The 20,720-nt window shown below is 36.0% G+C and overlaps 2 protein-coding genes across 8 annotated transcripts in view; one reads left to right on the forward strand and one right to left on the reverse strand.

Annotated features, from left to right (window-relative positions):
- The window catches only part of immp2l (inner mitochondrial membrane peptidase subunit 2), a 505,123-nt gene that overhangs the window by 258,852 nt on the left and 225,551 nt on the right, over positions 1-20,720 (reverse strand). The window lies entirely within an intron of this gene.
- LOC140734853 (leucine-rich repeat neuronal protein 3-like) overlaps positions 1-20,720 on the forward strand; it is a 107,452-nt gene that overhangs the window by 17,349 nt on the left and 69,383 nt on the right. Inside the window, exon 1 of one of the 4 annotated variants that reach the window (XM_073059445.1) lies at positions 5,651-5,736. The exons of the other annotated variants lie outside the window; for them this stretch is intronic. The gene's annotated coding sequence lies outside the window, so the exon portion shown is untranslated. Of the gene's footprint in view, positions 1-5,650; positions 5,737-20,720 lie in introns of those variants that run through there. 4 annotated transcript variants of the gene reach the window in all.

The following is a 20,720-nucleotide window of genomic DNA, read 5'->3' on the forward strand; positions in this document are numbered from 1 at the left end:
ACAATGGTTGTATCGTCAGCAAAGTTATAGATTGTATTTAAGCTATGCCTAGCCACACAGGCATGGGTATATAGAGAGTACAGCAGTGGGCTAAGCACGCACCACTGAGGTGCACCAGTGTTGATCATCAGCGAGGAGACATTCTGTCAGAACAGCTACGGTATAACATCTGACAGAAATGGTTACTTACAAGATCTGTTAATTCCTGCCAGAAGGAAGGACTACTTATCAGTCTGTAAAACATATGATTCAAAACAATAAACACAAAATGCTGTAGGAATCCAGCAGATCAGGCAGCATCTTGAGGGGTCTTGTCCTGAAACATTGTCTGTTTATTCCCCTCCACAGATGCTGCCTAACCTGCTGAGTTCTTTCCTCCAGCATTTTTTGTGTGTTGCTCTGATATTCCAGCAACTGCAGAATTTACTGAATTTATGATCCAAAAGGAGCTAATCTATTGGTTCAAGCTTTCTCATCCCACTCAAGACTTGTGATTTTGTTGATACAGCCCAATCATTAGATTTAAGAATAAAAGCTGATGTGAATAAAAATTCAGTAATTTATTTTGGTTCTTTTGCTACATCTATTTGCAAAGGCTACAGACATTTTTCAGTTATAATGGTTAATTTGGTCAACTGATTTAAGTGACAAACACATGAATTGCAAAATGTCCAATTTTGTCAGTAGGCCCCACCACCCTGCAATTATCTTCTCAAACTCAGCTATTGTGTGCTGCAAGTTGGTACAGGTTCCTGAACCACTGTTAGATCTCACATGGTAAAATAGATGAGCAGCCAAGAAATCATTGGCAGTACTTCTGCAGTCAGAACAGAATTGGTGTTTTTGTGAAAGAAACCCAGTGACATCCAAGGCAAGGATTGTGAATACAATTCATTGTGTGATTAGGTGCTGGCACAGATTTGCAAGGACACAGGATAATGTGCAAATAGTTGAAACAAGGATATGTGCCAAGTTTTGTACAGATAGAACTTTAAGGTGGAAAATGAGAGAATGCAATGGAGTGTATTAAAATAACATAATCCATAGGTTACAAATAATTGTACATTTGTAGAATTTTGTTAGGGTTGTATTTCTTTGTTATCTTACAGCTATATAGACTTACTGATAGAAGACAGGATTAAATTGGGAACTCTTTCTGACCATTAATGCAGAAAAATCAGTGTATTAGGTGTAAATTTTTAAATACTTATTAAAAATGAGTGGAATGCAGGAATATGATAGCAAGGGTTGAGGTGGACAAATGTAATCTTGCTATGATTGACTGAATCTGTCATGGTGAAGGACTTGATGAAAGTGGTCTCAATTTTCTTGATACTTATTTTGCTTTTAGCTATTCAGTTTATTAGTTCTGATTTTTGATAACAAACTTAGTTACAATCTGGTTATTAATGCACTTATTTGTTAAGTACTGCACTATATAAAGCTATGAACTAGAATTAGCATTAAAAGGTATAGTGAAGAAATGCAATGCTGTGGGGTTCAACCAGAAGATAAAAGGCTAAGGGAAGAACTGTTCTTCAGTTTGTATCACCCTGGGAGAAAGAGATAAGGGCAAAGTCCATTGCCCTTGAGAAAGGGAAGCTACTAATACATTACATATATGCAAATTCACTGGAATTTAGTAAAACTTAAATCTAGTTTAGCGGCACATTTATGGTTCATGGAGTATATATGCACTTAATATTTTATATTTGTTAAACTTGCTTTGGTGTGCCTTTTAAATGATAATTCAGTTCAGCTTATTGCTAAAGAAGAAGGTGTTATTGTTATAATAAGCTGAGGACGTCCAAGAGACTGCAGATGCTGGAATGTGCAGCAACATATTAAAAGCTGGAGAAACTCAGTAAGACAGGCAGCATCAATAAAGGGAAATGGACGTTTGAATCAGAATCAGGTTCAATATCACTGGCATATTTGTGAAATTTGCTGTTTTGCAGCAGAAGTATATTGTAGTATATAAAGAAAACTATAAATTATTTTATATATAAAAAATAAAAAAATTTAGCTTTCATTTTATAAAGTACATAGTGTAAAATGAGGGCAAAAGTGAGGTATGTACATGGGTTCAGTGTCCATTAAGAAATCTGATGTCGCAGGAGAAGTTGTTGTTACTAAAATGTTGAGTATGTGTCTTCAGGCTCCTGTACATCTTCCTTGATGGCAGCAATGAAAAGAGGACATGTCCTGGGTGATGAGGAGTCTTAATGATGGATGCCACTTTTTTGAGGCATTGTCTTTTGATGTTTCAGGTTGAGACCTTTCATCTAGAGATAGAGGGGGGAAGCAGGAAGAAAACTGTGGAGGTAAATGATGGAGAAAAAGATGTAGATGATAGATGTTATCAGGTGAGGGGCTGATAAACAGATGTGGGAATCATGCCAGATGCTGGGAGATGAGAGGCAGAAATGACAAAGGAATGACGATGATAGGAATCTGATAAGAGAGGAAGGTGGAGCATAGAATAAGGAGAGAAATATGGAGAGGACACAAGGAGTGGTGGGGGAAGGAAGCCAGTGGGACAAGTGTGTTGGAGAAGGGCAGATGGAGAGGAAGGAGGAGAGAAAAGAAATGGGAGCTAGGTAGATCAAGAGATCAGATGCATCATGCTGTTACAAACAGATTTAAAGAATATAGTAGTATATGAATATGTAGTTTTGTTTTTAGCAGGATTTCTGATAGTGCCATTCAGAAATTAGAAATTAAAACATGCAAACAAGGAATGTTATAAAGAAGATTGAATGATTTGCCACAGCTAAAATAATGTATGAAATTGTTTTGTAAGATTTGGTAACATTGAAGCAAATGTTTGTCATTTCTCACAGTGATTCTCCATGATTCTCACAGAGAATTAGTAATTAATTGCTTTTTGCAAGATATAAAATTTAGTGCAGGTGTTATTAAACGTATCACAGGTCTGAGAAAGCTATTGGCATACAGAAAGTAGAATTTCTTCCCTAGTCTGGGACAGTTGAGTATTAGTTAATTAATATTATTGAAAACAGTTATTGTTAACTTTTCTGTGCACTAGCATAGAGTCTTTATGTATTATATTGACCACTATTACAATGCAATTTCTAAAAGTAGAGAAGATAATTGAAACTTTGAGCACCAACTGTTCTGTCTGTGTGACAGAAATACAAGATTATCTCCATGTTAAACACCTTCAAGTGTGGGTCAGTTCCAAATTAAAATAAAGTCAAGCAGGAAAGTACAAAGTTCAAAGTAAATTTATTATCTAAGTATGTGGATATTACCACAGGTACTGTTCCTGAACTTGGTAGCATGAGTCATATGGCTTCTGTACTTCCTGCCCGATGGTAGGAATGAGAAAAGAGCATGGGCTCTAGAAAAGTAGAATAGTAATTGGAAAAGAAAGAAAAGTACCTAAATAGTTAAAAATTGTTGGGACCAAGGGGAAGTGCTATATGTACCTGGTTTCTAATCTACTAGCAGATACCTTCCAATCTCACAATAGAAACCTCATTTACCCCAGCTAATTTTACAGATGGTTAGCTGAATGTGAGATTACAAAAATATTTTTTTTTTTTCTTTCCATGCTTTAGTGAACACATGAATAATGCCTGAATTCTGAAGCCAACCTATTTAAAATTGTAACAAAAACACAGCGTTTCAGCTTTTATCTGTTTTATAATGCCAAAATTATGCTTTCAAATCACATTTAATAGTTTTACGTGGCTACTTGTATCATGGAAAACCCACAAAATTCAGTTCAGTCATGAAATTCTGACAGCAATGACACATTGACATTTTGTCCTAATCATTTGACACTAAGCACCTGTAAAAGAAAATATCCAGTTACAGTTTAATCTAATATTTATTTTATAATAGTGTGGAATTTAGGATTTGTGTTTTGTAACACAAAATTTTGTATGATTTTACTTATTAATGTTTTACTTAATTTTGGTACAAAATAGACTAAGTCATGTTTTAAAACTAACATGGTTAAGAAATATACATCTTTCATCAATCAGTACAGAAATAGGCATCAAGTAAAGATGATTAATTTTTGGTTGCTTATCATTTATTGTACCAAATGTCTCCATGCAACATAAGATAAAATTATTGTTAATGTCAATAATTATCATATTACCAGTTAAAATTTGTTTCAAGATCATATATTAAAAGGAAAACTACAAGTCATTAATTTTTTTTAGCATCTGGAATCACTGAAAGGGATCAATGTGTTAACTAGACTATATTGCACATTTCAGAACTGCCAATCAAGGATGGATCTCTTGGCATACTTCTTTCTGTAACACGTTAGAAAAACTAATGGTGCTATGTGAAATACGTTGTCAGGAATCAAGATTGGTTTTCATTCATTCTTGGGATATCAGAAGCAAGCTGTCATTTTTTGTCATTTCTAACTGCCCTTAGAATGTAATGTTGGGCATAGAGTACAGTGCAGTTCTTCCACAATGATGTGAGTAAGTTCCAATATTTTGAATCAGCAATGAAGCAGCTCCATGGCCCTGGTACAGCACAACTAAAGGAAAGGTTTGTCATGTATTGGTGAGTAACTGCTGGTATAAAACATTGCTAAATAGTCCTTTTATTAATATGTTGCATTTTGGGAGTACACAGATAGGGCTGCTGTTGTCCTGTTTTATATGGTCTTACTGTATTTTCTGTATATTTTAAGAGTTACGTTAAATTATAGTTGCACAAAAGTAGGGTGAAGAATTGGCTGGGAATGTAAAGAAACAAATGGACTTTGGAATGATTGTCCAGAAATCTTAAAAAAGGTAGTAGGACAGAGCAATAAAGTGATCAAAAGAAGGCAGATTGGGTCTATTCCTATTAGTCAAGGAGAAAAGAGCAGTGGGATTGTGCTAGAAGTGTGAACAATGCATATTCAGAAGTTTACCAGGATGATGATAAAACTGGAAACTTCAACTGTGAGGCAAAGTTGAATAAGTTAGGGTTCTTTTTATTGAACCAGGAAAATGAGAGGAGAATAAATAGAAGTATATGTGTCAGGTCTAGTAAGGTATATGGAAAGAATGAAAACACACAGGGCATAGATTTAAAGCAATTTATAAAAGATGTGAAGTAAATGGATTTCACCCAAAGGATGAAAATGGTCTGGAATTCACTGACTAAGAGGGTAAGAGTGGCAAGAACTCTTATTATGTTTTAAACAGTCCTTGGGCCTGTATCTGATGAACTGTGATGTGCTAGATTATGGACCTACTGGTGGAAGGTGTAATTCATTTGGATACCTCTTTCTGCCCACCAGTGACATAATATCCAAATGGCTGCTTCTAATGCTGCAAGCTTCCCTTGATTACGCTTTATCCATAACCTGCTTCTTCTGAAGTCCTATGTTACATTTCCCTCAGATTTGTCCAGTCTCTTTCCTGGGACATCCCTTGACACAAAAATCCAGAGTAAGTATTTTGACTTGATTGCTGGCAAAAGTGAAGATAAAGACCAGTCTAAATGCTACACCTGGTTCCTACTGGCAAAATCTCTATACATCTGATCAATGTACCTTAAACTCAAAACTAACACCCTGCTATTTTCATTATACCTCTTCCAGATGCAGAAGTTAATCATTTACAACCAAAATCTATTCAATCTCAAAGATAGTATTTCCAACAACAAACACGAGGAAATCTGCAGATGCTGGAAATTCAAGCAACACTCACAAAATGCTGCCTGGCCTGCTGATTTCCAACAACATCTGCTTTGGTAATAAATAATTTCCCTAAGAATTGAATTAGTAATAAAAATTACATTAGAAAACTACCTATATCTGGGCAGTGGTGTATTGAAATCCAATATTCTTCTCACTATCTGATTACCACTTGTTCTTCAATATTTAAATACTTCTTGTTAATGGGCAAAAATTTTGCTATCTTTTTAACTACTTACAAAATCTTTGTAACTCCTACAACCACTGCAAGATTAAAAGGTAGCAATTGGTTTTAAGACAAAAATCACAACAATGAACTGTTTGCATAGTCTCAAATAAGCCTTTAATAGAACAAAGAACAGTACAGCACAGTATGAGCCCTCTAGCCCAGGCTATTGTTCAATTTGTCATTTCCTGTACACAAGTATAAAGGAGAATGTAATAACTGTTATTCTGGATCTGATGCAGCACCAAAAATACAATAATAAGAAAACAATAAATATAAATACATAAGATAGTTTATATACATAATAGATGCTAGGCACAGAAGTGTCTCTACATAAGTTGACTGACAGGAAATGATAAAGTGTTGGTGGTTGGGGCATGGAGGGGTGGGTTAATGAGTGGAGGTGTTGATGTGCCTTACTGCTTGGGGAAAGTAATGTTTTTGAGTCTGGTGGTCCAGGTGTGGAAACTACATAGCCTCCTCCCTGATGGGAGTGGGATAGACAGTGGGATAGCAGGGTGGGTGAATTCCTTCATGATGCTACTGGCCCTTTTCCAGCACCTGATGGTAGGTAGACTAATGCTGGTGATGTGTTGGGAAGTTTTGACTACCCATTGTGGAGCCCTCCTGTCTGCCGCAGTGCAGTTTCCCTGCTGTGAAGTGATGCAGCATGTCAGGATGCATCTGTAGAACAACATGAGTATAGCAGAGGCTTTGGTGAGCATGCCTGACTGTGAAGGATGTGATCTGGGACCATGAGAGATGTGCACTCCTAGCGGTTTGAAACTTCTTGCAATTTCCATAGCTCTGTTGCTGAAGTAAAGGTCAGGAGGGTGGTGCAAGTTCTCCTGAAGTTGATAACCATCTCCTTTGCCTTGTTGACACTGAGGGAAAGGTTATCTGCTTAGCCTCAATCTCTTCCACCTCCTCGCTGTAGGCTGTCTCATTGTTATTGGTGATGAGCCTCACCACTATCATGTCATTGGTGAACTTGACAAGAAGATTATTCATATGTTTGGCCATGCAGTCACGTGTGAGCAGAGTGTACAGCAGTGGGTTCAGCGCACAGCCGTGTTGAGGATGATTGTGGGGCGGGGGGATGGAGCAGTGGTACATCTGAGGTCTCTGATCTTCTAATCTCCTCCATGAACAACCTGTCCTTTCCATCCTACATAGCTCATAACTTTTCATTTTGCTTTAATCCATTTGCTAAGAGTCATAACCGACTTTATGACCACTCTCTGCAATGTATTTCAAGCATTTACCACTGTCTATGTGAAAAACCTACCTCTGACATCTCCCTAAACCTTCCTTTACTCACCTTAAAAGGATGTCCTCTGGTATTAGCCATTACGGCCCTGGGAATAAGGCTATTCAATCTATGCTTATTGTAATCTTTCAAGTCACTTTTCATCCTCCTTCACTCCAAAAGCAGATTACCCAAGAGCACTCAATCTTTACTCATAAGATGTGTTCTCTAATCCAGACAGCATCCTGGTAAATCTCCTCTGCATCCTCTCTAAAGCTTCCACATCCTTCCTACAATGAGGCAACCAGAACCAAATATAATACCCCTAGTATTCTCTAAGCAGAGTTCTGTAGACCTGCAGCATTACCCCACAGCCCTGAACTCAATCCCCTGACTATTGAAGGCCAACACACCATACCATACTATAAGATGACTTTGAGGGATCTAAGGATTTGGACCCCAAGTTCCTTATGTTCCTCCACACTGCTAAGAAGCTTGCTATTAATATTGTACACTGCCTTCAAGTTTGACGTTACCAAGTGAATCTATGCCTCGTGATTTATTGAATGAATCTTCCATGGGGAGCCTTGTCAAAAGCCTTACTAAAATCCATATGCATCACATCCATTGCTCTGCCATCATTAATTTGTTTTGTCTTGATTTACTAAGTAATGTTGCAGCTACTGTATAAATCAGTAACACCATATGACATGAGCAGAATTATGTAATTTAGTCATCATGTCCTTTCTGCCATTTTATCATGACTGATGTGTTATTCCTTTCAAACCCATTCTCCTGCCTTCTTCCTGTAACCATTGACACCCTTACTAATAAAAAACATATCAACCTCCACATTAAATATACCCAAGACTTGGCCTCCATAACTATCTGGGGCAATGGATTCCAGATTCAACACCTTCTAGCAAATTAAACTTCAATCTCTGGACCCTCTCCAAAACTGCTCCCAATACTCCAAGTGTGGTCTGACCTATGCTTTATAAAGACTTGGAGTTACATCCTTGCTTTTATATCCTAGACCTCTTGAAATTAATGCTGACATTGTATTTGCTTTTCTTACCATCAACTCAACCTGCAAGTTAACTTTTTTGGAATCCCACACAAGGACGCTCAAGTCCCTTTGCACCTCTGGTTTCTGAATTTTCTCCCCATTTAGAAAATAGTTTACACTTTTAACCTTCTGCTTAAGTGCATGGGCATACATTTCCCTACACTATGTTCCATTTGTCACTACTTTGCATTCTACCAACTTGTCCAAGTTCTTCTGAAAACACTCTGCTACCTCAACTCTACTGATCCTCCACCTATTTCTGTATCATCTGCAAATTGGCCTCAAAGCTATCTATTTCATCATCCAGATCATTAACACCTCCAGCATTTTGCGTGTGTTGCTTGGGTTTATAGCATCTCAGATTCTCTCTTATTTCTATCCATGCTAGTACCTTTCCTCTAATATTGTCAAAGGCCTTCTGAAAATCCAAGTAAACAACATCTACTGGCTCTCTTTTGTTTATCCTGCTGGTTATTTCCTCAAAGAATTCCATCAGATCAGTCTGGTAGAATTTCCTTTCAAGGAAACTATGCTGATCTCTTCCTATTTTATCATGTGCCTCCAAGTACCCTGAAACAACATTCTTAATAAAATACTCTAACATCTTGAAAACTAATGAAGTCAACTAATTGGCCCGTAATTTCATGTCTTTTCTCTCCCTTGCCAAGCACCCTGTCCTTCATAATACTCACTTTTTTCCCATGACTTCTTCAAGTTTCTGGAATGCTGCTGATGTCTTCACATTCTTCTGTTGATTTTTTTTAAGCTTCCCAATCAGTTTACAGTTTATTCAACTGTATTAACAATACATCCAATTTTAATTCTTTCCTCTCAAACTGTGGGTGAACTATATTATGATCTCTCCCTCTTGAGTTCCTTTTCCTTAAGCTCCCTAATCAAATCTGGTTCACTGCACAACACCAAATCCAAAGGTGCCTTTTCTTGTCTCTAACAAGGCTTATCATAGGCATTCTACAAATTCCTTCTCTTGGGATCGATTGTCAACTTGATTTTTCCATTCTACCTGCATTTTGATTGCCCCCATGATCTCTATAATGTTGTCTTTCTTACATTCCATTTTGATCTTCAGTTGTAGTTTGTAACCCACAACACTTGCATACTTATGATGTGGCTAAATACAACTCTAAACATATTTTTAAGTTTGCTGGCAACACCACTGTTGTTAGCCGAATCAAAGGTTGTGGCGGATCAGCAAATAGGAGGGAGATTGAAATGGTTGAATTGTGCCACAACAACACCTGCTCACTCAACATCAGAAAAACAAAGAGCTGATTATTAACTCAAGAAGAAGAAACTGTAAGTCCATGAGCCAGTCCTCATTAAGAGACTGAAGGTGAGGAGGGTCCATAACTTTAAATTCCTTGACTTCACAAAGAAGGCACAACAATGCCTCTACTGTCTTAGAAGTTTGTGCAGATTTGGCTTGCCATCTAAAACTTTGGCAAACTTCTGTAGAAATACAGTAAAGTGTATTTTAATTGGTTGCAACACTGCCTGGTATGGAAGCACCACTGCCCATGAACAGAAAATCCTACAAAACAAGTGGTGAACACAGCACAATCTATTCCAGTTTATCTATAAAGCACCCCCCCCCCCCATCATTAAACACATCTAACAAGGAGTAGTGCACAAGAAAGCAGTATTCATCATCAAGGAACCCTACAATCCAGGCCATCCTCTTTTCTTCCTGCTGCCATTAGGAGGGAAGTACAGGAGCCTTATGTCCCACACTACCAAATTCAGGAACAGTTATTATCCTTCAAACCTGAACCAGCGTGAATAATTTCACTCACCTCAACTCTGAATTGATTCTACAACCTATGGACTCACTTTCAAAGACTCATGCTCTCAGTGTTATTTATTTATTTGTTTATTTGCTCATTGATTGTCAGTCTTTGTGTGTAGTTTTAATTGTATTATATTTCTCTGTTCTATTGTGAATGCTTGCAAGAAGATGAATCTCAAGGTAATACAAGGTGATATACATGTACTTGGATAATAAATTTACCTTGAATATTCTGGCTACCATTCGGAGGTTTGTATTTAATTCTCGTGAGGGTCTTTTTACTTTTGCAGTTTCTTAACTCAACTCACAGGGATTTTACATCTTTTTATTCTGTGTCACTTCTTGCTAAGGATTTGATTTCATTTTTTTTAAACTAAGAGCCATCCCACCCCTGTGCCCAGCTGCCTATCTTTTCGATAGGATGTGTATCCTGGGATGTTTGGGTCTCAGCTGTGATCTTTGTTCAGCCATGATTCTGTTTCTATTAAATCATTTTGAACCATTTGAGTGCATGATCAGAAATGAAACTTTCATCGAAATAAACACACCAGATGAAGTTAGACTATATAACTCATGAGTTGAATGCCAAGTGTAATATTTAAATAACCTAACACTAGTTAGATAAAATTGCCACAGTTCGCCTTGTGTCATGTCATACATTTAAAAAGTAAATGCTTGTGTATTTTTTAAGGAAATAGAATTTCACTTAACTTCATTATGAGGTTATAAATTTACATTCCCAAGCCTCACACTGACACAAATAGATACAGGAAAGTGAGTTAGTTTTCCTAAGAGTTAGATACTTAAGAATGTTTACAGGAGCAGCCAATACCAATGAAGCCAACCCAATGTTGCAAAATTGAACTACCAGCCCTTACTTAATAGAAACACAATTATTTACTGTTCCAACTTCCTATTACTGAATAAGTTTCAATCTTCACTGATTTATGTATTATTTATAGCAAATAACTAGATTCTCTTTTTCACATTAGCACAATTTTAAATAATTTACTAAACAATGAATTACTGGTGGAAAGGAAATTATAGTGGGGAGGAGAAGAAATGCAGCAGCCAATTTGCACACAATCTGATCCCTCTGACTAATCAGCAATGTAACTGCCTAACCTTTACTGCAGTTGAGGGCTGGAGGAAACCTAGAAACAGGTTATTGAAAAACTTAAGGTTAGATAGCCAGAAAGCTGAAAATGTTGTGCATTTTCTTCAAATAATTGTTGCAAGTAACATTGCAAGCAAATATCGCCTTTTATCTCATTGTAAAAGTCTCAGTGCAACAATTGCTACTTCTGTTTAACTTGCTCTTTGTTATGTTGGAACTAAACTCTGTGAATTGTGTGTGATGTAGAACAGAGTTTGGCAATGTGAAAAATACATAATCTGCAAGTTTTCTAAATATGCAGAAAGATCAAAAACCTCTATGCTTAATCCTACTAAAATCTGATTTTTAAACATAGACAGGGTATCCAGCATTTGAGTTCCATAAAAATATCATCATGGAACAATTGTGAAGCAGCTTCAACTAGCAGCTTCAACTAGCATCCATCAGAAAACTAAAGCCCAATCCAATCTGATCCCATTTTAATCATGTCAAAAATGTGTTATGCAAATCAACTGCCCATGTCCCAGGGGAATCTTTATGGTATACAATAAAAAAAAGAATTATTAAAGTATAAATTCTGTTTTTCTTCAGCATTAATTTCAAGAGCCATTCGTTTTTCACAGTCTGCAGTTTTGCACTCTGTTCACCAATAGTAGATCAGCAGTTCAAATCACATATCAATCATTCTAACAGCTTAATTTGACAATACAGGCATTACTACACACAACATGTCCATTTTGATAATGCATAAAGATCTTTAGAGAGGAAGCCCTGAATCTAGCTATTACTGATGATAGAGGACAGTTATCCAATAGTGCCAGCCATTGCTCCCATACTTTAAAGAAAACTTGATTTTCTTTTACATTTCACAACATTTTTGTTAGCAGTCCATGAAGTAGTTTTCCTTCAGAATTATTTTGTATGATAATTGCTTATGTCATAATAAATCAGAATAGATTTTCCTAGCGAGGAAATTATTAACTGAGTAGCATATGCCTTCTCTTCCGTTGATGAAATACAAGTGGTTATCCTGGTTCTATTAGAATGGAAGAAGACTGAGCCACTATTGACAGCAAGCAGGTTTATTTTTTAAATCATTTTTAGCTTAAATAATATAATAAAGCATTTTAAAATACACTAAGCAGTAGGAGAGCCATAAAGAAGCATTTGATTCTTATTAGCCTTCCTATGATTTCTCTTTATTGCGAGCCCACAGAGTTACATTGACTGCAAAATTTCTTGCTGATTATCTAGAGCAAAGGCACTGGGATTGTGGACAATCAATGCCACTAACCCATCATTCACAATTACCCATTCCATTTTTGGTTCAATGCACTAAAGTTGTTCATTTGAATGTTACAACAAAAGGCATTCCTGCAGCTTCAGATTTCCTTCCCTCCGGCGATAACACCTCATAACAAATGAATCAATGCAAACAGCAGATCCAATAGCACTTTAAAATTAACCCTGAAGAAATATTTAGTAATAATATGCATCTTTGCTAATCCTTTAAGTAATTTCTGGATTTAATTTAAAATAGAAAAATAATTTAACAGGTTAGATGCAATGCTGTGTTATATACCAAGAAGAGGACAATGACATTGATTTTTTTCTCTGTCAAATTACATCAAAATCAATAGATTGGCTACTATTATAAAAATATAATTTCTCCATCAAGTTCCAATGTATAAATTCATTTCTGAAAGCAATAGGCAAGATTTCTTAAGTGTGAAACATTGTCAAATTGCATTGCAGAAGGCCAGCATGGTGTTACATCTTTCTTTTCCTTTTGTAGATGGGTTTACAAGGCTATAGAAGTGATATTGTTAAAATGGCTGCATAGGGAAAGATCGTAAAGTAGTTTTTTATTGTGCTTTAAAAAGGCTATTGTGGGCAACAAGTGTGCTTTGAAAATACTTACAGTTGATAAAAATGGTGCAGTGAAGTGCACTGCTTGCTTTATAAGCAACGGGGCATGGTTTAATGTAACTGCTGCATTTTTATTTTCATCGTCAGCTCTCTAACTGTTGATGTGGAAACAGAAAGTGCCAAGGCACAAGACACTTTGTGTCTCTCCCTTCCTGCTTGTCTTGCTTTCCTTCTCTGTTGCTTTGGTGACAAGCAACAATGTTCAGCTTATCCTAACTGAAAAGGATTTTCCATCAGAAAACAATGTCCTCTCTCCGTATCAACTGATGCATGAAATATGCAGACTGATTGGATGTGAAACAACCCTAATTATGAGATACCAATCATCTTCTACCACTGCGATACCATTGTTATCTGTCCAGAGTTGCATTATACATTACAATTAAAAGTAGATATTAAGTACTGTAATAAGAAATATTCTTGAGACTGCTATTGTGAAATTCTAAAATTATTGTTGCATTACATATGTTTTGATATATAAAACAAATCATGTGATCTACACATTTACCTCATTCACTGCTAATCAGTTTTGAACTAGGGTTAAAAGGAGGAACAAGCAATATATTATTCATTCTATAAACAAACAGCTAGGTGGGTCATTTACATCTGGCAGTTAGCAATAATCCTGTCATATTAGTTTTTATGAAGATTTTTCTGTGGCAAACAGTAATAGACCATACTATCGAAAGGCAAAATGGGCAGAAATGTGGCAGATAATTAGAGAAATGTGATATGCTTTGGCAGAAAGAATTAAGGAGAGACAGTAGAGGCTAATGGTGCAGAAGAACCTGAGTGTATCTACATACATTGTTGAAAATGATCAGATTTGTAGAAAGAATAATTAGCAAACCATAAGGGATCCTTCCATTCATAAATTGAGGCATAAAAGTAGCAAAACAGAAAAGCTATGTGAAAATTCATTAAACACCATGAAGGTAGTACTTTATCCACTTTAGTCACCTAACTTAAGGAAGGAAATGAAGACCCATGAAAGGATGCAGAAAAGATTTACCAGAACACTCCAGTGTTGAGGGATACATTTGTAAGGTTAGACTGGAGAAATTCTTTCAGTAAAGAAAGTTGGACAGATTTGATAAAGATGTATGAGGTGAATACTGATTTGGATTGAGTAACAAAAAGGGGAAATTGTTTCTATTAGTGAGAATTCGCAGACAGGAAGCACAGGTTAAGAAACCGGGAAAAATGTCACAAGGGTGATAGGAGGAAAAATGTTTCCATTCATAAGTAGTTATGATCTTAAACACAATGTTTATAAGGGTGATGGAAACTGAATCAACCATAAGACCAAAAGGAAAAAAGCAAAGGGATGGAACTGAATGAATTACTCTACCATGAGTCAACATAAACTTGACAAGCTGATTTGTCTTTTTCCTGTGCCATCATTCTGCACGTTTACCCCAACCTAAAGGTGTCCTCTTTTGATTTCAATGAGTTTACAATTAGTAAGTTGCAGAATCATGCAGATTTAATCACCATTGCAGGATATTTGAATTTTGAGATTTATATAAATCACCCCAAGTGACTAATTCTGTAACAGAACCAAATGTGTTAAACAAGACACTTTTAGGCTGAAGGGATAGATGTAGACACAGCCTAGTGTAAAGCTGTTCTGTAATGATCCATCCAACTGGCCTTTTGAAAATGTCATAAAAATCCTGATTCTTCACTACTCATGATTTTACTGCTTGAACACAAGTTAACCAGATTACCAGAGCAGAACTTGAGCCATTATACATTCTTGTTGATGATTAGTTTCATGATTAGCAAAGTTTAGAAGACATACATGCTTAATTCCTACAATGAGACTGTTTAGACTGTGTACCGTCCTAAATCTTCTGGGAATTGCAATTATCCTGTATGTTTTATTATTACATACACTTTAGATTAGAAAAGATACATACTTAATGTAAAATCAATAGCTGATTCTTATTAATTTCTAACTTTGATACAAAAGTTTTGGTTTATTAGTGATGATAAGTGTACTGAGATACATAAAAAGCTTTTACTTCCTTGTCATCTAGACAGATACATCCATACCCAAGCACATCAAGGTTGTAGAAAACAATGCAGAATATAATGTTACAGTTACAGAGAAAGATCAGTACAGGTAGACAAATACATTGCAAAGGCCTGATGAAATAGGGAGATCAAGATTCCATCTTTTAGCATATGAGAGGTCCAATCAAGAGTTGACCATAGTGGGACAGAAAGTGTTCTTGAGGCTGGTGGTGCTTGGAATCAAGCTTTTGTATCCTCCTCCTAACCAGGAGAGGGGAGAAGGCAGAACAACCGAGGTAGGAAAGGTTCTTGATTACATTGGCTGCTTTCCTCAGCAGCAGGAAGTTAGGTACTGTGATGATAGGGGCTGCAGTTTTACAGCCTTAGCAAAAACAAATACCAGTGCAGCAGAATTAAAATGCCTTACCACGTTGATGAAACAACAATTTTTTGGAAACAACAATAAACCTTGTACCTACTGGCAGCAAAAGAACAGTGTTTGTTGCTACTTTTACTTATTTATTAGCTCCTAGCAATGTGGCTCTATCTAAACATTGGGTGGCAAGTGTAGCTCCTTAGAATATACAGGGACAACTACCTTTGTAAGGGAAGAGAGAAAATTGCAGTAATAATCCCATTGCTGGTAAGGGGGAGGGATTTTCAACATGCCTTCATAAAATGGCCCTGTTAAGATATCCTGAATCTAAGTTAAATGCAAGCAACCACTGTTTACATCCTACTTTAGAGTTAAAAGCTACTGAATCAGACCTCATTACAAGGAATAAAACTTTCATTTTCCATATGGAGTTCTCACTAATGTACAAGGGGTGATTGCTAAGTTTGTGGCCTAAGGTAGAAGGAGTCAATTTTAGAAAACCTAACACATTTATTTTTCAACATAGTCCCCTCCTACATTTACACACTTAGTCCAGTGGTCATGGAACATACAGATCTTGGACCTCCATAAAGTGTCCACAGATGGGTGATTGATAAGTTAGTGGCCTAATGTAGAAGGAGATGAGTTATACAGCTCTCCTAACATGCAAATGCAAGTCGAGTCTTTGAGTGATTATGCAGGTTTGAAGTTAGTAACTCATCTCCTTCTACCTTAGGCCACTAACTTATCAATCACCCCTGCTGTGGACACTTTCTGGAGGTCCAAGATCCTTATGCTCCACGACCACTGGACTAAATGTGTAAATGTAGGAGGAGACTATGTTGAAAAATAAATGTGCTAGGTTTTCTAAAATTAACTCTTTCTACCTTAGGCCATGAACTTATCAGTCACCCCTTGTATTTTTTTATTTTACGTTTCTACTATATCTGCTTATGGATGCATTGTTTGCTACACTTCCACTTTTAACCAGAAATTCAACAATAATTAATTGAACACATCACACATATGACACTGAGATTGGTTAAGAGCAACAGTGTACTTCTGTGGTATACCAAATATTAACTGCTCAATGCTTTCTATTTACCTTTTGTCTCAAGGGGGAAATTATTGCTGTTGCACAGACTATTAAACTGAATATTCCTGCAAGGAACATGTGTAAAGCTAGGACAGAAAGCAAGAATACCAGTGAAGACTGGAATATTTTTCCCCCACCATCTTTTATTCGCTGGATGCTTGCCAAACCGATGAGCTATTGATCATCACAAAAAGAATGCAATCTTTCAGTTTACCAGTTTTCATAGCTTCTGTATAATTTACCTTTCCTGAAATAGGAAATGCTTTCTGTATGTCCAGAATGTTGCCATGGTTACACTGTTGGCTGCTTAGAGCTGATACCTTCTTACATGCCAGCCATTGCAGTCAGCTTTTCAGCTCATGTATCAGCTTGTCAGCATTTCACAAGGAAACTCTTTTTAATCTGGGATTGAAGGCATCAAAGAATCAGATTAGCTACACACAGACCAGGAGATTGTCATAATTGATAAGGCTGGCTGTTTATTTTAAATAATCAGCAGGTTCTAACTAAATTGTAGCTACTTAAAGCAGCAGTGATTTTTATTATCACATTTTAAAGGTCTGAAGAAGCAAAAAAAAGCTTTAAAGTCATTGATCAGCATTTAGGAGGAAAGGAAAATTAATGTTTTATTATTTCTCCTATTCTGAATTCAGTTGTAAAGTTCAAATTTATTTATGTCAACCATTATTTTTAGTGGTATCCCTCCTGAACAGATGTGAAAATATCTTGTTTATATATCATAATCAGAACATCCTCAATCTACTAACCTAACCCATCCACTCCACCTGCCTTCAATTTGTTTTGGGCCAGTGTGATAGAGAAGTAATTTTAACAAATGGAATTCAGTGACAGCTAAATAGTTAAAGTTTAGAATCCAGTTTCTTTCTTTTGAATCATTAGCTATTTAGCTCAATGTGCCATTTTGTGCCCATTTAGAATTATGATTTATTACTTAAAAACTACAATTATGGATTGTTCAAAATCTGCTAAAATGTTGCTCTAAATATGCCAGAATCAAAATTCGCAGGGGCTGAAGCTGAGGTGGAAGATTGTAGATGCTTTGGGAAAAAAATTCTCCAATACTGTACCTCTTTTGACAGTAACCCTAATGCTTTCAGCAAGCGCTTTTCTCTTCAGCAAACATTCCATTGCTGCAAGTCACACCTTTATGTACAATAGATTTAATCTTTAGCAAAGAATTGAACAGCAACATTTAACCTATCATTTGTTCACATCCTACAGAGCTTAGAGTTGAATTCCCTCTTCACGTATCATGATTCCTATGAAGGTTTGTTTTTCACTAGTCCTTTTTTATGTTTTTGCTCTACTTTTTCCATCTTACTGAGATTACACATTCATTAGTTCTGGCAATATGGCCCACACTCCACTGAACAAATACTTATGATTAATAGTCCAACATTACAAAACTTCTCACTAATTACATGTTTAAAAGAGAATGAAGACATAAACCTTAAGACTTTTAGTTTTGTCATCCAGAGGCAAATTTTCTGAATCTGATCTGTGGCATAAGAAATAAGATATTTATTTTTTTAAAGTCAAGAGGCCCTTGAAGGTACTCCTCCATTCAATAAAAAACAATATTCCTGTACTTGGTAGAATATGGCAATTGCTATTAATGGGTAGCTTTTTTTTCTAGAAAACAGGGATCAGAAGCAAGAATAGTTATGTATGTCCTGGAATATTCCCTCCATCTCAGGCAAAACAATTTTAGACCTTTTGCAGACAGCAAGTAACCACTTTACTAACACCTATGTTGAGAAATGCCACATGACATATGGTGAAGAAAGGTTTACAAGGTCAGTTATTTAGAATATACATCCAAAGATTGTGACTCTTCTTGTGTGTTTGGAATGGGTAGGGAAGGAAGTGTTAATATCTTGTATATGACATCCAGCTATCTTGACCAATCCATTAAAATAATCCACAATAATATAACTGAGCTGCATAAGGTGCAAGTACAGTACAAGTTTTGCTTTTTATTTACATTTTCCATGTCAAACTTTAGCTCTGTGCTTTTAATCATAACATGATAGGTTTGAAAATACTGAAGTTAATTCAAAATTTATTTATTTACATCTTTTAAGGACTCTTTGACTCCATCTAATTTTCTCAATATTTATTGCTTATTTATTGATCATTATTTTTTTTTGTATTTGCACAGTTTGTTGGCTTTTGCACACTGGTTGGACCACCAAGATGGTGCAGTCTTTCAAGTTGATTCTTCTACAGTTATTATTCTCTTGTGGATTTATTGAGTATGCCTGCAAGAAAATCAATCTCAGAGCAGTACATGGTAACATATATGTACTTTGCTAATAAAGTTACTTTGAATTTTTAATAAGAAACATGGGCAAGACTTCGTTGAACAAAATCAGCTCCATAACTCTATTCTTGTATTGCCTGATGTCTAATAACTACTTAAAATTAATTACACCTGATTCTGGAAACAATTTTTTTTAAAGTTTAGTACATGAGTACCCATGTTTGCATTTTTCACAGTAAACGTCATGGAAAGTGGTGCCTGTTTATTTAAAAATAAAGATTCATGGACAATATGAAGTTGACTTTAACCAGCAGTCAGCTGTTAAAACTGCAATAAGACCCAGAATTCCAAGCATACCCTGTAATGTGCTAACGGTGACAAAGGGCTAAATCTGCTGGGCTATGCTCTTGAGGACCAACAGCGGGTTCCAATCGTCCTATTACAAGGGCCCAAGAATCCTTTTGATTTCAATGGGGAATGTAGGAAAAAATTTGATGGTAAAGAAATTACTTAGAGTAAATACTTAGTTTTAGTTTAGTTTTAATTATTTATCCATCTTCAGTTAAACTTAATTTTTGATTTTTTTCAGCATTTTACAAAATAATTGGCTTTAATATTCACAGATTTTCAAATGGATCTGATGTCAGATATTCAAGAACTATCAACATCAATTGCAACTTTTACAGTTGCCAAAGCATTCCACAACTTTTTAATTGACAGGGTTATTTTAGGAACAAGGCTCCAACTGTGGCCCTGTCATAAACAGGCCTCCCATATCAGACCAGGGTATGTGAAGCAAGTATAGACAGCCTACTGGCTTTAATTCTGGCCAGTATAATTAGGCTCAACATGTTTGATGTAATTGCAGATTCTGCAACAGGAAGGATTGTTGTGAATAAATAACTAAGCAGGATAAAGGCAATAATGGAGATAATGCGGCATTATCATATTAATAATATCCGTGAGAGAATGTGATACGGATAATATCAGATAAATTTCCATAACTCAGTTCAAAGTAAGTTTATTATCAAAGAACATACACTGTATGGAACCATCTGCTACTCTCAGATTCATTTTCTTGCTAGCATTTATAGAAATACAATATAATTTTACTAAAACTATATACATATGCCAACAGACTGACAAACAACTAATGTCCAAAAGGCAAACTTGTGCAAATAAAAAAAACTAAAATAATATAAGTTGTAAAGAGTCCTTGCAAATTAATCTGTAAATCACAGAATCAGTTCAAAGTATCATAACTGAAGTTATTGATACTAGTTCGTGAGTCTGATGGCTGTAAGGCAAGAACTGTTCCTGAATCTGTGTGGGATCCTTCCTGCCCAACGTATAGGTCTTCTTCAGTCTGGTACGTTTCAAGCTGAAGTTCAAGGTAGGAACTGAAAATTAATCCCAGGAAAGATGCTTATTTAAAAGAAAATTGTCCCAAAGTTTTTAATCACCAGGTCCTTGATCAAATTGCTTTTGTTAATAATGAATGGCTGTCACTTCCACATTATGAAGGAGCAAACACTCTAGATGTCATGACTAAAAGTAATAACTCTAATTACTATGTCATAATGCCAATGGACAGTGCAATTCTATCTTGCTGCATGTTATTTTCCAACAGAAGTCTTATTTTAGAAGTGTAAAGTTTTCATTGGCCATGCTACCCTAATATTTAAAAATCTCGTACAGGGTTATTTTCTGTTTACTTAGTTGAAGGGCTCAGAAATAGAGCACCTACTATTCTCAGTGCTTACTACCATAACACAGTGAAAAACAAAGTTGGAGTACAATGTTGTAAGCTTTTATATTTAACAATTGTAGCTGCTTAGTAAATGTACAATGCTAGAACAGAAAGGGAA

This window comes from Hemitrygon akajei, chromosome 10 (assembly GCF_048418815.1).
Source record: "Hemitrygon akajei chromosome 10, sHemAka1.3, whole genome shotgun sequence".
Lineage (NCBI taxonomy): Eukaryota > Metazoa > Chordata > Chondrichthyes > Myliobatiformes > Dasyatidae > Hemitrygon > Hemitrygon akajei.